We start from the raw sequence: 14,921 nt of genomic DNA, 5'->3' as shown, positions 1-14,921 counted from the left end.
AGCATGTCACATTGAGGCTGATGAATGATGGACCAATGAAACAGAATTTAGGAACATTCCATAATGTTGCAATTAATTTTACTTAATCAAAGCTTTCGTGATTTCTCTTTATGGCATTCTCTTTTGTAATAATCAAGGAGGAGTTTTATTTCATAGTCCTAAAATTAATTTTAAAAAAAATCCTTGAAAAAATATCCCCTGAAAAACAGTACTGATAACATCCTAGTTGGTTCAACTCCACAAAGAATCAAGGCATCATCACATGCCTCATGAGAAACTCCAGCAAGAGCCACTGGCATGGTGTGAATATAAACATTCCGCACTAAATGACTTCATCAAACTACAATCCCTGTACTCAGCAATTTAGAGGAAATCAGCAGCTTAACCAAGGTTTAGGGTTTTTTTTTTTCCCCTTTTGCTGAGCAATTGGGGGCCAAAAATAAAACGCTATTCCGTCAAACTGCAGACAAACAAAAATCTGAATACATTTGCTGTCTTCTCAAGGCTTTTCTGTACCTAATGAGCACAGCAGAGCCCAAAGCCAGCAAGATGTTTCTCACCATTAGACACTGTGGTGGAGAACTTTCCAATAAATCCTAACAGCACAGTCAGTTTTGTTGGGTGAAGTAGGGGAAAGGTCAGAAGGAAGCAAATCTTTTCTAATCGATAAAAGGGAAATCTGACACGTTCCTCTGGCCTCTTCGAATGAAATAAAGATGCATTAGCTACATTAATTAGCACAAATGAAAAACTACTTCTGGTTGTCAACTGCCTTCCTGACAGGTAGGAAATACACTTGTAGATATGATGTACAGCAATCTGTCAAAAGAGCCATTTCTTCAAAGTTTACCTCTGAGTACATATGAAATGTGAAACAGCTTAGGTTTCAGGTATGACGCATTTGCCTTCATAATGCATTAAAAAATGGAAAATGTTTCTAAAATAACATTGGTGCATGGTGCTTATGCATAGAGATGCCAATTTATTTAGGATACTGGGTATTGTTAGCAGGAAACACTTTGCAGGGTGGTACCGATCATTATCATCTTCAGCATAGATAATACTTACTAAACACAAAACAATTGATTTTGTTTAATTTTCACAGCAACCTTTAGAGAGAAGTAAAAACAAAACAAAACTAAAAGCAAAAGCAAAATAAAAGCTTTGCACAGAAAGCAGAAATTGAAGTGGGGAGGGTTGAGTGATTTTTAAGTTTTGTTTCTTAGAGAGAGAGAGGGAGCTTTTTCATTTACCAGTTCACTTCCAAAATGTTCGCAGTAGTGAGTCATGCTGAAGTCAGAGGTCAGGACCTCCATCAGGTCTCCGAGAACTCATTGCACAGGAACCACAGTAGCCACTGCTAATGGTGATCCCTGGATACCTGTTGCCATGACTGCTGTTCCGAGAAACAAGAGGTCTCTGTAATAGCTTCACCTGAAACATGGGTTTAATGATGCTGTGTTCTCACCCTGCCTTCTTATTTTTTAAAACATTTATTATTTTTTATTGCAAAGTTAGATGCAGAGAGGAGGAGAGACAGAAAGACCCTGCATTTGCTGACTCACTCCCCAAATGGCCCCAAGGGCCAAAGCTGAGCCAATCTGAAGCCAGGAGTCAGGAGCTTCTTCTGGGTCTCCTACATGGGTGCAGGGTCCCAAGGTTTTGGGCTATCCTTGACTGCTTTCCAGGCCACAAGCAGGAAGCTGGATGGAAAGTGGGGCAGTCAGGATATGAACCAGTACCCATATGGGATCCCGGCACATACAAGGTGAGGACTTTTAGCTGCCCTCACCCTGCTTTCTTCTACATTCACACCTGAATGCATGTGACTGGTAGAGCATAAACTCTGCCTGAACCATTAATAAAGGAGCTAAAATGAAAAGGGTAAGTTGACTAACCCTAATTTCCTTCTGGGAACCTCCTGGAGAATGAGCGATTCCCTTGCAACTTGATGGAACTTGGCCACAACACGGTGCTTATTATGGTCAGTTCTGGATATCCAAGAGTCTTGGTTCACGGAGAAGGACTTGTACTTCCTTGATCAGTTGTTAATTTTAGGAACTCAAGACTAGCTCTGGCATACTGAGTTTTCTCGGGATCTGTTGAAAGTTCATTCTGGAGGAGAGTATTGAGTCATCTGCTCAAGATTCTGGAACAATTTTATCCTTATTATCAGTATCATGTGTCAGTGAACACAAGAGAATGAGCTCCCAGACAGGACCTGATTTTCAGTGTAGGAGGAATACAAAGTAAGGTAATCACTCTATTACAATTAAATTAGAAGTGAAGTGTAGGCTACATGAAGTAACATTCATCACACATGGTGTAAATAGGGTTCTGTATATATTTGGCAGAATAAACCAATATAGTTTTATTTCCCCCCTTGCAGCTTTCCAGTTTTCCAGGGCTAAGCTATGAGGCTCATTGCTTCTGGTAGAGAGGACAGATCCCACTGAGGAAAGGAGTAGCTGAGTCTCAAAGACCAGGTCTTTTAAAAATCAGGGCTTTTCTGAATTTATTTAATTCTGAATTAAGAGATGAACGGATTTAACGATGAGACTCGAGTCCCTCATAGGATTCAATTATATTTAGAGAGTAACAGCTTCACCTGAAACATAGGTTTAATGGTCTTGTGTTCTCACCCTGCTTTTTTATTTTTTATTTTATTTTATTTTATTTTATTTGTCATGTTGCCATCACAAAACACAATAAGCCATGTGGTTTACACAACCAACCCTGTTCACTGTTCTGGCGGCAGGAATGCTAAGATCAGGATAGTCAGTAAGTTCTTACCCAAGGTCCTCCTACTAGTTTATGGAAGGCTACCGTGTTAACATATCCTATGGGGCGGGGCGGGGGGGGGGGAAGCAGGAAAGGAAGGAGAAAGAGAGAGAGAGAAACATCCGATCTCTTTTTCTCTTCTTGCAACAGCAATAATCCCAAGGGATTCATCTAAACCTAACTACCTCACAAAGGCTGTATCTTCAAATAGCATCATGTTGAGAAAACACAAAGATTCAGTCTATAGCAGAGACACGTAGCTTAGAATGTAGCAGAGGAAACCAAAGCTCTTCCTTTCTCATCCAGGTGATCACCGCAAGAGGACAAGCAGAGATTCAGCCAGCAGAAGTATTTTATGATTCTTAGATTTTTCCTTTTGAAACTGCACTTTGATACAAGACCTCAGAAATATCTAGCTAGACGGAAGGATATTATGGGGGTTAGAGGAAAGCAGGGATCCACAAGAAGGCCTACAGACAATCTCTTCCTCTGTGCTCTTACATCTTGTGCGGGATTCAGAGAAGCCAGGCTTTCCCCTGTGTCCTAGGATTAGGGACACATTCCCTGAGAGGACCAGAGGAAGCTGCACTGTGCAAAGACTGTCACTGCGGGAAAGTGGCTGAAATGATACACAGCACTAGTAGGGACCAGCTTGTCACTGTAAGGTCTAGTGGAACGACTCCATAACTCAAAGTTCTCTGGCCAAGAAGCTGAGCAGATCAGACATATTGCAGCAGGGCTGTGCAAAGCGCTAACATTTTTCACATCAAAGAATGACCAAGGACAAGCAGCCACAGCCTCACTGGGGTTGTTTGACTCCAGCAGAGAACTACTGAGTCGGAACCTGCACTGTGCTAGACACACAGATAACTAATGCTGCGTTTGGGTTTCAGAAGCACTGATTTAGAAGATGTAAATATAAGGATTATGCATCTCCCTTATAATAACCCACCATGAGATCACATGCCCTAGGATGCTCTGCGGCCATGTGCTCCCTTAGAAGTGATTGATAAGGGAGACAGTGTGAAGACTGAGCCAAACAGTTATCTACACAAACTGATTGCTTGAATTTATCCCAGTTTACCATGTTGAATTAAAACGCAACCCCCTCCCTGTACATCCTGCCAGGATTAACTTAGAGGTAGACTGATATGGCCATGATACATTGCACATGTGTCCAATTATCACACAATTTCCCATGAATCTGCACAATTTTATACTAATTAAAAAGGAATTTGAAAAAAAATACTTCTGCTACATGTGAGAGACAATAGGTACCCCTAGGGTATATTCACACAGTAGAACAGGCAGTTTAACTATATTTTGTGGAAGGAGTGTTCTGTCTCATTAACTGGTGAGCCCTGTGGCTTGCTTAGGCTCGAATGAGCCACAGTGGCATTCACTGAGGGGCCCTGGCATCGACAGGGAGCCCTGGGCGAAGACTCAGAGCAGAGTCAGCACTGTACAGTTCGCATTCCTAATCTAACAACCACCTATTTTTGCAAAAGCTATATGGAAACATACACACATGTGCGATCCAAGGTGCAAAATAATGAAGCCATGCTTTAATTGCCATTTGAAAGTATTAGGAGCATCAGGGTTAGATTAGAAGACTTTCCATGAAACAATTAATTAATTTAGGGGACAAGTAAATACTATTTTCTGAGTTTTGTTTGTTCTTCATCTTTCTCAGTTAGGCAAAGTGAGTACTAAGACACTGTGTGATTTTGGATTTGTTGTTTCACATTCCTCAGCACTTCACCTTCTGAGCATGGATTTTTTTAAAAAGAAGTTTTATTTATTTGAGAGGCAGAGACTGAAAAAGATGAAGAAAAAGGGTGTCCATCTTCTTGTTAACCCTCCAAAAAATAAAAAAAAAAAAAAGGTCTAAAAGCAGAGCTAAGAGTTCAACTCAGTACTTGAGCCATCACCACTGTCCTCCAGGGCCAGCTTCAGCAGGCCTGGAATCCAAGAGCCAGAGGCCATCACCTAACACAGACACTCCGATATGGGATGCTATCATCTGAACTTATCCCTCTGCATTTAAATTCTTTTTAAGATTTGTTTCTTATTTTTATTTGAAAGGCAGAGTTACAAAGAGAAGGAGAGGCAGAGAAACCCTACAACATCATGGCATCACCCCACATTTAAATTTTTGATTAACTTCTTAATAGGTGGATCCTGGGTCTAAGACATGAAATATTTTAATAAATTAACATAGCAGGAGAAACTATGAAAGTCAGAGGTTTCTTTGTTTTGTTGCTTTGGGATTTTAGCAAGTCTGGACACATCTGCCCAGCTGGCAAAGAAGGCTGCTAGACAGGGCTCTATTTACTTGAGGGAATAAAGATCCTTATAATAAAGAATTTGCCTTCAAGGAAGGGAGAAGTAAAGGAAAAAGGGTCATTGAATCTCAAGGTACTGTATAGCAAGTTATGAAAATTCTTTTCATTGGAAGGAGCTTCTAAACTTTTTCTCCCATTTAACACATGCAATGCCAGGTTGGTACTCCATTATACTTCAGAAACAAAACTCAGGAATGAAAAGCCAAATCTTCTGACTCAATACCATCTAACACAGTGAGACAGAGCTCTACGGAGGGGCAGTTCTTTGTCTCCCACTTTATCAAGGCAGCAGGAACTAGGTAGGCACAACTTCCTTCAGCTTCCCCGTGTTTTCTTTTTGGACACCTATGTTGTTGCCCATCCATGGAAACTTTTGTTTCGGGATGCAACATTGCATCTTTTGTGAAGTACTGTTCCTTGACCTCATTCCTTTCCACCTCTTTAAAGACCTATTTTTGTCAAAAAAAAAAAAATCCTTTCCTCTAGCCATTGGTCAGTGGGAATTGTGAGTTAAAATAATAAGACAGATTTATAGGAGAAAACATACACAATTTAATGAATACTTATGTATATAGGAGTTCACAGAAAAGAGCGGTGCTCGGAGAAGTGAGCACTTGTACACATTTTTAACAAAGCAAACAGAGTTTGTGTTTCGTGGGATGATAAATCCAAAAGGAAATATGGCAGTCCTTCAAAAAAGTCATGGAGATTCCACACGGATTTCAAAAATCCATTGCACAGAGATGAGATTCTCTTTTAATTCCATTTTTCTCAAAACTTTTTGAAGTAACATTTTGTAGTCTGGTGTCTCTATCCCTTTGTAGCTACCATATCAATCTTATTTTCTTCTCATGCAAATCTCAGAGTAACCCACCCTGCCTTCTCTTTCTTCTAAAATCTCTTCTTAAGTAAGTTAGTGCCATCCCAACACCCAGAGCTTGAACCCACGAACTTATTCTAGTCTCCTCCTTTCCCTTATACCCTATTTCAGCAAAACCAGTTTATACAATTTAAATATTTTTAAGATGATGCCTCGTTTCTCCACCACTCCCATCATGTTTCTTGGTTGGACTTGATTCATCTTGTGTTTATCTGCATTGTAATGACTTGTCTTCTTGCTTCTGGCTTCAGCTCCCCTGAACCCACCTGATGAAGGTAAAAGGCTATTCCTGTCCTTGTAACCCCTCAAGGCAATCTCCATTGCTTCCAGAATAAAGTGGGGGTCTCACACTTGGTCATTGTCTTCATCTCCATTCCCATAGCTTATAATTCTGTCACTTGCTGTCTCTCCTTGAGGGCTCCACATGCAACACACTCCATGTGTCTCTATGCCTAAGTTTATAATCACCTGGAACATCTTTTTAATAGATCCTTCTAGCTAACTGACTCCTACATGTAGCTATCCACAATGGTTCTTTCTAGATTTACTTTTCCAGGATCAGCTTTTTATTATCTAGTTTAAAATTCTCCCCAGATGTCCCCCTTTCTGGATGAAGAGATGGCTGATCTCTATACTTCTATAGCAACTCTGATTTTTTAACTTTTTCCACCACAAGGCTGCAAACATTTGAAAAATAATTGGCACATGGCTCATAATCAACCAACATTTTTAGAATAAAGCACCAGATGCAGTTGGATCTGAGCTTCTCTGTGATTGGATGGAATTTCCTGGGCTACTGACAGGCAAGCGATCCTGTCTGTGGTCTTATCTTTCAGTATCATTGGGTAACCTCTTTTCTACAGGTGAGACATTAATATTATCTTAGCCTTCCAGTCATTGTACCATTAACCCAGTTCTGTGGCGAAAAATCCACTTGACCTGTGGTCAAGAGAGAGGTATCCAGGGTACAGTGATTTCTGCTTGCCTCAATCTGGTCCCAGAACACGGCCTTATCTTTCCATTTAGATGAACATCAAACATTCAACGATGAAATTCAGGGTTAACCAAACGGAAATGCAGGAATTTAGGAGAGAAACCATCTGCATAAGAGGCCAGGGAGCTTTTCACACTCTAAGATCTAAGTATTTATTTACCTACCTGTTTCTACATAATGAAAGACACACACACACTCAGAACTGGAAAAGCTCTCTGGAATCATCTCAAAGAACTCTGTTATTGAGATACAGATGTAGGGTACTATGGTTTGGGTATGGTTCATGTGCTGAAAGCTTGGTGCCCAGAATGGTGATAGAGATGCTAGAACCTTTAAGAGGTGAGACCATTTTTGACGGTAACTAGGGGGACAGCTCTTGGAAGGAATTGATAATTTCAACCATAAGCAGCCATAAAAAGTTCAAGCCTGGCCCCTGATTGCCTCTGGCTTCTACTTCTAGCATGTGATCTCTGCTAGGTGCACTCTTTATAATGCCATCTGTCTTGAGACCCTCACCAGACACCAAACAGGCAGGAGCACTAGATCTTGAACTTTCAGCCTCTTTTCTTCATAAAGTATTCAACTTTAGGCAATTTATTTAAGAAACAGAAAATGGACTAAGTTTGCAAGTTTAAGTCATTGTTTCTAGATGTTTGCCTATGGATGGAGCTTGGCAACATTTGAATGACGTGGGAACATATAAGAATCTAACTCAGGTATAACTTGCAAATCATTGGTTTTAGGTAAGTGGCCAAGTTCTGTCATAGGTTTGGAACGTGGGTCTCTGTTTCTATACCATGACTTGTGGCCTCTTGGCATCTTCTTTTTGTCTGACAGTAAGTAATTCTCCCAGTGAGTGCATGTGAGACCATTACCCTGCCATATAAAGAGCTTACCGTTCCTCCAGCCTGCATGCTATTCAACAATTAGACAGTCAGTCCTTTTTGTTTACATCCACATAATTCATAAGATATTCACAAAGATCAAATGAGACTAGAACTCTTTAGCTGACATTAGGGCCTCCGATGGTCCATTAACCTCTGTCTCTTTGAGAGTCGTCACTTGCCTAATTCATATCCTTCCATCTGTATTCCATTCAACCCTATCTCTCTATCTTGTCCAAAAATGATGTCATATCTGGATGACATCCAAAACATTATACTCACAATTTCCTCAATTTGAAGACTTGTGAAACTAGCAGCAAAGCTTTTAAAAATGAAGATGAAATGGCCCTCTGTTTTTCAATATTCTTTCCTTCCTCAAAGTCTATAATCATCTGTCCTTTTTTTAAAATAATATCTCTGACAATTACTTCTCTGATTCATCAATTTCCTTCTCTACTTTTATTATAGCCCAATGTCTAACACATCATTACCATCACATTCTTTGTCCTGTTTCCAGGTTGTCTCATATTACCAGATGACTTTGGCCCCAGTCAGACTGCTAGTGGCTCGAAGAGCTACAGCCACTCTGTTCAGTATTTAGATCCTGTATTTTCGTTCATATTTTCAATTACACCTGCATGTTTGGCTTGTACTTTTCAAAAAGTACATGGAATACGTATATTATGAAAAAAACAATGGAATGATTTAAAAATATTTTTCTCACCAAAATAAATTCCTACTTACTTGTTTTGACACAGCCAAATAGGATTTAATGCCAAATGGGATTTAACTAGAGATTAAATTATTTAAAATAAAGAATTGTTTCATTTATGTGAAAGGCAGAGTAGCAGAGGGAGGGAGGGAACTGTAGGTTTACGTCCCCAAATGACTTCAACAGCAGGTGTTGGGCCAAGAGAAAACAAGGAACCTGAAGTGTTATCAGGATCTGCTGTACAGTGACAGGGCACAGCAGTTGAGACGGCACAAGTTGATTTTGCAAGCATGTTCCCAGGAAGCTGTATCAGCAGCGTAGCAGCTGGGACTCGAACCTGGCACTCTAATATGGGTTGCCAGCAATACAAACAACAGGTTACTCCACTGCACTGCAGTGCTGGCTCCAGGTAGTAAGTTTTGAAATTGGAAAATATGAATCCTCCAACTTTGTTTTTATTTATTTATTTATTTATTTAGATAGTCTTAAGGAACATGCACAATCTCTGAAATCATGTATAAATGATATGTGGTCTCTTTTTTAATGCAACTTAAAAACTTATCTAAGAATTTAAAAAGATAATGAAAAACTTTGCTACTCATCTTCAGCTGACTTCGCATTTTGAGTTTCCTTACAGTTTTGCAGATATTTTTGTCTATTCATACATTCGTACAACATGGAGATACAGATACTGAGGCATATTGCTTTCTATCTTTATTTTGCCATATAGCATTAAGTTATGAGGGATTTTTTGTATCATTAAATATTCTCAGAGAACATCATTTAACAGCTACATCCTACTATACAGATTTATAATAAGAAGTTATTCCCCTAAGCTGAACAAATAGGTTATTCAAGTATTTTTCTGTCATAAGCAATGATGCAATAAACTTGTTTCTATAGTTAAGTTAGATGCCCAAAGTAGAATTAAACCTATTATAAGGTTCTTGATTATTTATTAAGTTCTATACATTTCCTACTGAGGTGTGTGAATCCAAAGTTCTTCATGTATGGATACAAATAACCTATGTGTTATATTTGTAGTAATTTTTCTGCACATATTTTCATCTCCATTTAATTTTGATAATTAAACTGGCTTATAGAAGCTTAACATTTCCCTTTAAAATAAATCATCTAAGTTTTTTTCTTTTTATATTTTTCTAAGCTACTTTTAAGTTTAGAATTCTCTAATCCACAGTTATCAGAAACACTCATCTGTCTCCACTTTCAGATTTTAGTTTTCTTTTTTTGTTTTCACTTATTCATTTAATTGGATCTGCTAATAGTTAGGATTTTAAACTTATGTTCATAAGACTGGCCTGCCATTTTTACTGTTGTTTGGCATTCTTTGTGTCATCTTTTGACATTGTGGTTATTTTGGCTTTATCCCACAAGGAAGGTAGTCTGTCACTTTCTTTGCTCTATAATAGTTTTGATTCATCCCATGCAGTTTACTCTCTCTCTTTAAAAGATTTACTTATTTATTTGAAAGTCAATATAAAAGGAGAGAGAGAGAGAGACAGACAGAGACAGAGAGACAGAGAGAAGTTTCTACCTTCCATCTGCTGGTTCATTTCGCAGATGACCTCCACAGCTAGCTCTGAGTCAGCCTGAAGCCAGGAGACAGGAGTTTCATCTGGGTTTCCCACATGGGTGGCAGGAGCCCAATGTTGCCACTAATCTTCCCGGGCTTTTAGCAGAGAGCTAACTCAGAGGTGGAGCAAGTGAAGCATAAATCCATATGGGATGCTGGTATCACAGGTGGCAGTGAAACCCACTAAGCCAAAACAAGGTCACCACTCTTCTTCCACTGGGTTCCACTTTCCCCCTTTTCATTCATTCTCTCTGGTTTTCACTCACCTCTCACCCATGTCACTGTGGAACCTGGCGAGTCCGAAGATGAGATGCTGGCTGATGCTCTCTGCTTGATGCCAATGAATAATTCCATGAGTTTCCATAGAATGAGTTGCAGATGCCTTAAGATGATCTCACTGTGATCCTTTGTAAAGGTGTTCATTCACCCAGAGTGTCATGTGAATCGGGGCAAAGAGAGAAGACCGAGGAGGTCAGAGTGAAGCCCAAGGGCTGAAGGGCTTCCTCTGCTTCAGGAGAGCTGTTCTCAAATGAGGAACAGGACCAGCTGTCGCGCAGCCTCACAGAGGGTCCTGTTGCTGGACCGCCATCTCTGGCAACTAAGATCAATGAATCACAGGTTTTTCACCTTCCTTTCTAGGACCTGAGCTTTGAGCAGAATGAAGTCATTTATTTCTCTTTTCCTGAAATAGGTCAGTGTTGGAGGAGAAATCAGATTTAAATGAAATGAGTGTTAGTGTTTTAGTGTGCTATTTAAATTAGGGAATAATTACAGGAGAATTTTTAAACAAGAAAATGCCCAGCAAGCTATGCGAGGGAACCTATGTTGGCTCATGTCAAGGGGCATAATTTCTTAGAGTAGAACTGGAAGAGATCATGGTATGAAGGTATAAAGCTGACTTTGGCTTATTCCCAGAGGGTTCAAATTACATGGCAACCAAGCCCACAGAGACACACTTAGGCAGGAAGCACCTGCTTTTATCCACTGGCTTTCAGAACACCCTCTTTCATTGTGCTTCAGAAGATAAAGTTATTACAGTCCTTAACCCAGATCCTGGACACTGTAATTCTTATCTACAACCTTCAAGCAAACAAGCAAACAAGCAAAGAAGCAACTAAATAAAATTGAAGAGCAAAGGAAGGGCTAATCAATAAACATGAGGCATGAGATTTTGATCAACCATATTCAGATACCAGCCTATCTTTAGGGAAAAGTAAAACTATCATTGAACACAAGTTCATGGGGGGAAGAATATTCTTTGTCCTTAAGTGTTGAAGATATTTGCAAATTTCGGGAGAAATATAATTTTCAGTCTGCTCTGGATATTTTCAATTTTCTAGTGATTTGTTTCAAATTTTTACATCATCTGAAAAATACCTTTGGCTACTTGATTTAGTCAGGCCACGCCTGACAGGTTTCCTTTGTAAAAATAATTTCTAAGGCCAATAGCAGTTTTTCAAATTCATTCATTTAAGTATAGCAGCCTTAAGATATATTTTTCAATTGCTCAGAAGTGTTTAAAATGTTTTGGAAGACTTTGAAATTTTGTGCAAATGGTCCTTTTTTTTTTTTTGTTTTTGTTTTGTTCTCCATCAGTTAAGGAAAAAAGTTCACATTAGGATGATTTTCATATTTTCCAATAATTAATTTAGAATTCATGATTTTTTAAATCACAAAATTCACATCTTAGTTTGGGATCCTCTTATAAGGTCCTTTACCCCCTCCCAGTCTCTTAAACACAAGCACTTTATTTAGGAGGAGACTTTACGAAATCTCTACCATGGACACGAGAAGGTAAAACAGGGAAGAGGAGAAAGTTGGCATATCGGACCGTAAAAACAAAATTACCAATATGTGTTCATCCACTGGAAGCTAGCCCACCAACTGAATTCAGGCTATATTTGAGGGTTGTGGGAGCAGGTGTGGGTGTTGGATCTCTGGCGTCCCTTTGACCGCCTGCTGATGTGATGAGGATTAGGGCCTAGCAGAGCCCCAGGGCAATTAAGACCCCTACAGCATCAGTGAGTTCTAAGAGGACTTGCAGAGAACATATACAGCATCTGCAACATTCTGAAGCTGGAGGCAATATTACGGAGTCTGAAACCAGACTGAGTTCAGATTAGACCAGCCCTTGTTCATCTATGACTTTAGGCAAGTTATTTAATATCTCAAGTCCTCAATTTTCTCGTCTGTAAAAGGGAGATAATAACATTACCTAACATCATAGGGTTGTTGCGATGATTAAGTGAGTGAATCTTGGGAATAAGCTTAGTAGAGTGTTGACATACTTCAAATGCTGTTTATTCGTATTTGTTAATTGAGTGCTCCAAAGTAAATTATCAACCTGTTTTCAACAGCGCACCTGTGGTAACCAGTTAACGTTTACCTGTTTCCTTACTTTCATTTAATAATCAGGTATCATTTTCAATAGTTTTTAAAACTTTATTAAACATTTAGAAGTTACTATGCCACGTGAAATTTTAAGTAATTGCCTTTAATGAAAAATAAAAATCATTTTCTACCACACACATAAGAATGAATTTTTTATTTGTGGAGATCATTTAAACCCCTCACCTGTACAATATTGGAAACAATTTAATTGAGTCTCCCCTGCCAGAGATAACTTGCTTAAGTTAAGGTTAAGAACATGTTCCCAAAGGAAATCTATGGCAGGTGCAAAGCCTCTTTTCACCCCCTGCATCATTCCTTTAACTGCCAAGTTTGATGCTTTCCAGACAAGAAGCCCCAAGCGTCACTGGCAATTCACATTACAGACATGACATCTATTATTTATACACAATTTTAATTGAATACAATAGGAACAAATCACCAAAGTGGCCAAGAGGGAGGAAAAGGTTTAAGAAGGTTCCAGTTAAACACAGAAGCATAAGAAAGGACACTCTTGTCCAAGGATGACACGAGTGGATTTTTAAGCTCCTTAAACATGATTTGATTCACCTGCTTTTAGGCATCTCCCCCAGGCACTAGAGAAACTGAAGTTGGATGATATAAGCTATCTTTGTTGTTTTGTCAGCAACTATCTAGTGTAAAAGACTAGTCTAAGAATTCTGAAAGTCAAAAATCCATTGTTTGATTAAAAAAAAATTTTTATGAACTATTTCTCTGAGTATGAAATTGCTTCAAAAAGTTGTATTTTTTCCTGCTGGTTTGTCCCTAAGTATTTGTGTTCATGATCTGCAATGGATTCTGGAGACCTCCCAACAAATGGCAGGGACTTCCTACCATGCTTTTAAAAAGCAGCTACTTATTATTCGTCTCTGATTTGGAGAAATTCAATAAAATATTTTTATGCACCCTATTTATTTTCCTAGACATTTAAATTTTTCATGCCGGCATGTTCAATAATTCAAGTAGAGTTTAAAATGGCCAGGTTTTACTTTCTATTGATTAGCCTCAGGGACTGAAAACTTAAAAGAATGGCAGCTATGAAAAATCCCAGGCCTATCTCCAGCTGTGCACACAGAATGCTATCTTTACCCACAGCCACCTCGCCTGCACCTCAGGTCACACCAAGGAGGAGCTTCTGAGCAGGCGTTGTAAATCCCATCACATCGCAGGTTAACTTTAGAGCAATGGGGCCATCTAGATTCCAAGTATGGAAGTACGAAGTGCACAAAAAAATCCTGTAATTCATTTCTATCTGGAAGTAGAGGGAACAAAAAGGCGAGTCAGTCCATCCCAGTCTGTAGTAGATGGTCAGGGACAATTCAGCTGTGCGATGACTTTCTTCCACAAAGCACATTCAGCGTCTATCCTTGACTGCTGAAAATGTCACTTTCGAGCATGCTGATCTAAAAGTGAACCTACTCCCATTATATTTTCAGACATTTTATTGTACCCCAAAGGGTTTTTTATTCTTTCGGTTTTAGCAAAGGAAGATGTGTGTGGCGTTCTAACTGTTCTGTGGGCCTCAGGCACTGTACCTTGTGGACGTCAGCCCTGCTGGCACTTATAAGTGAATCCCAGGAGCCCTCAGTACTTTTCAGATGTGTTCAAAGCCACCCAAGCATGAAGAAGGACTTGCTATATTTCCTTGTGCCTCATGCATTTGTTTCACATTTTATTGCTTCTCTTAATGAGTCTTGTAATAGAAGACACATTTGATATGGTAGGCGTAGGTCTTTTGTGCCCCTAAAGGCTTCATTGAATTGATGACACTTCTTAAATATGCAGCATCGTAGAACAGAGGAAATACATTAGCCTAGCCATGATGGAGAATGGTCTCCTCTTGAGACCGTCTTAGTCCTGGCTCTTGACACTCCCTCCCTAGTAAGGGAAAAGTCCTTGGCTATTTTATTTCCTAACCTTGGAAATCAAATAGTATCATGACTGCTGTCCTCCCGGGTGAGGCAGTTGTAAGTTCACCTACATGCGTAGAGGAATGACACATTCTAAAATAAGTGAGGTTGCTATTGTGGTGGCCACACTGTGGAAAATAAAAGCTACCAGTCATGTCCCTGCAGAGACCAATAAGTAGAGACCTGGTTGGGATCATCTCTTTTTGTTTATTTATTAGGCAGAACTATAGCGAGGAGGGATGTGGGAGAGTGAGTGTGTGTGTGTGTGTGTGTGTGTGTGTGTGTGTGTGTGTGTGTGTATGAGAGAGAGACAGAGAGAGAGAGAGAGAGAGAGAGAGAGAGAGATACCCTCCTATGCCCATTTGCTAGTTCATTCCCTGAATGGTTGCAACAGTGTGGTCCAGGTCAGGTT

This window comes from Ochotona curzoniae, unplaced genomic scaffold (genome assembly GCF_017591425.1).
Source record: "Ochotona curzoniae isolate NIBS_2020 unplaced genomic scaffold, NIBS_Ocur_1.0 scaffold_3208, whole genome shotgun sequence".
Taxonomy (NCBI): Eukaryota; Metazoa; Chordata; class Mammalia; order Lagomorpha; family Ochotonidae; genus Ochotona; species Ochotona curzoniae.
This window is presented reverse-complemented; position numbering follows the sequence as displayed.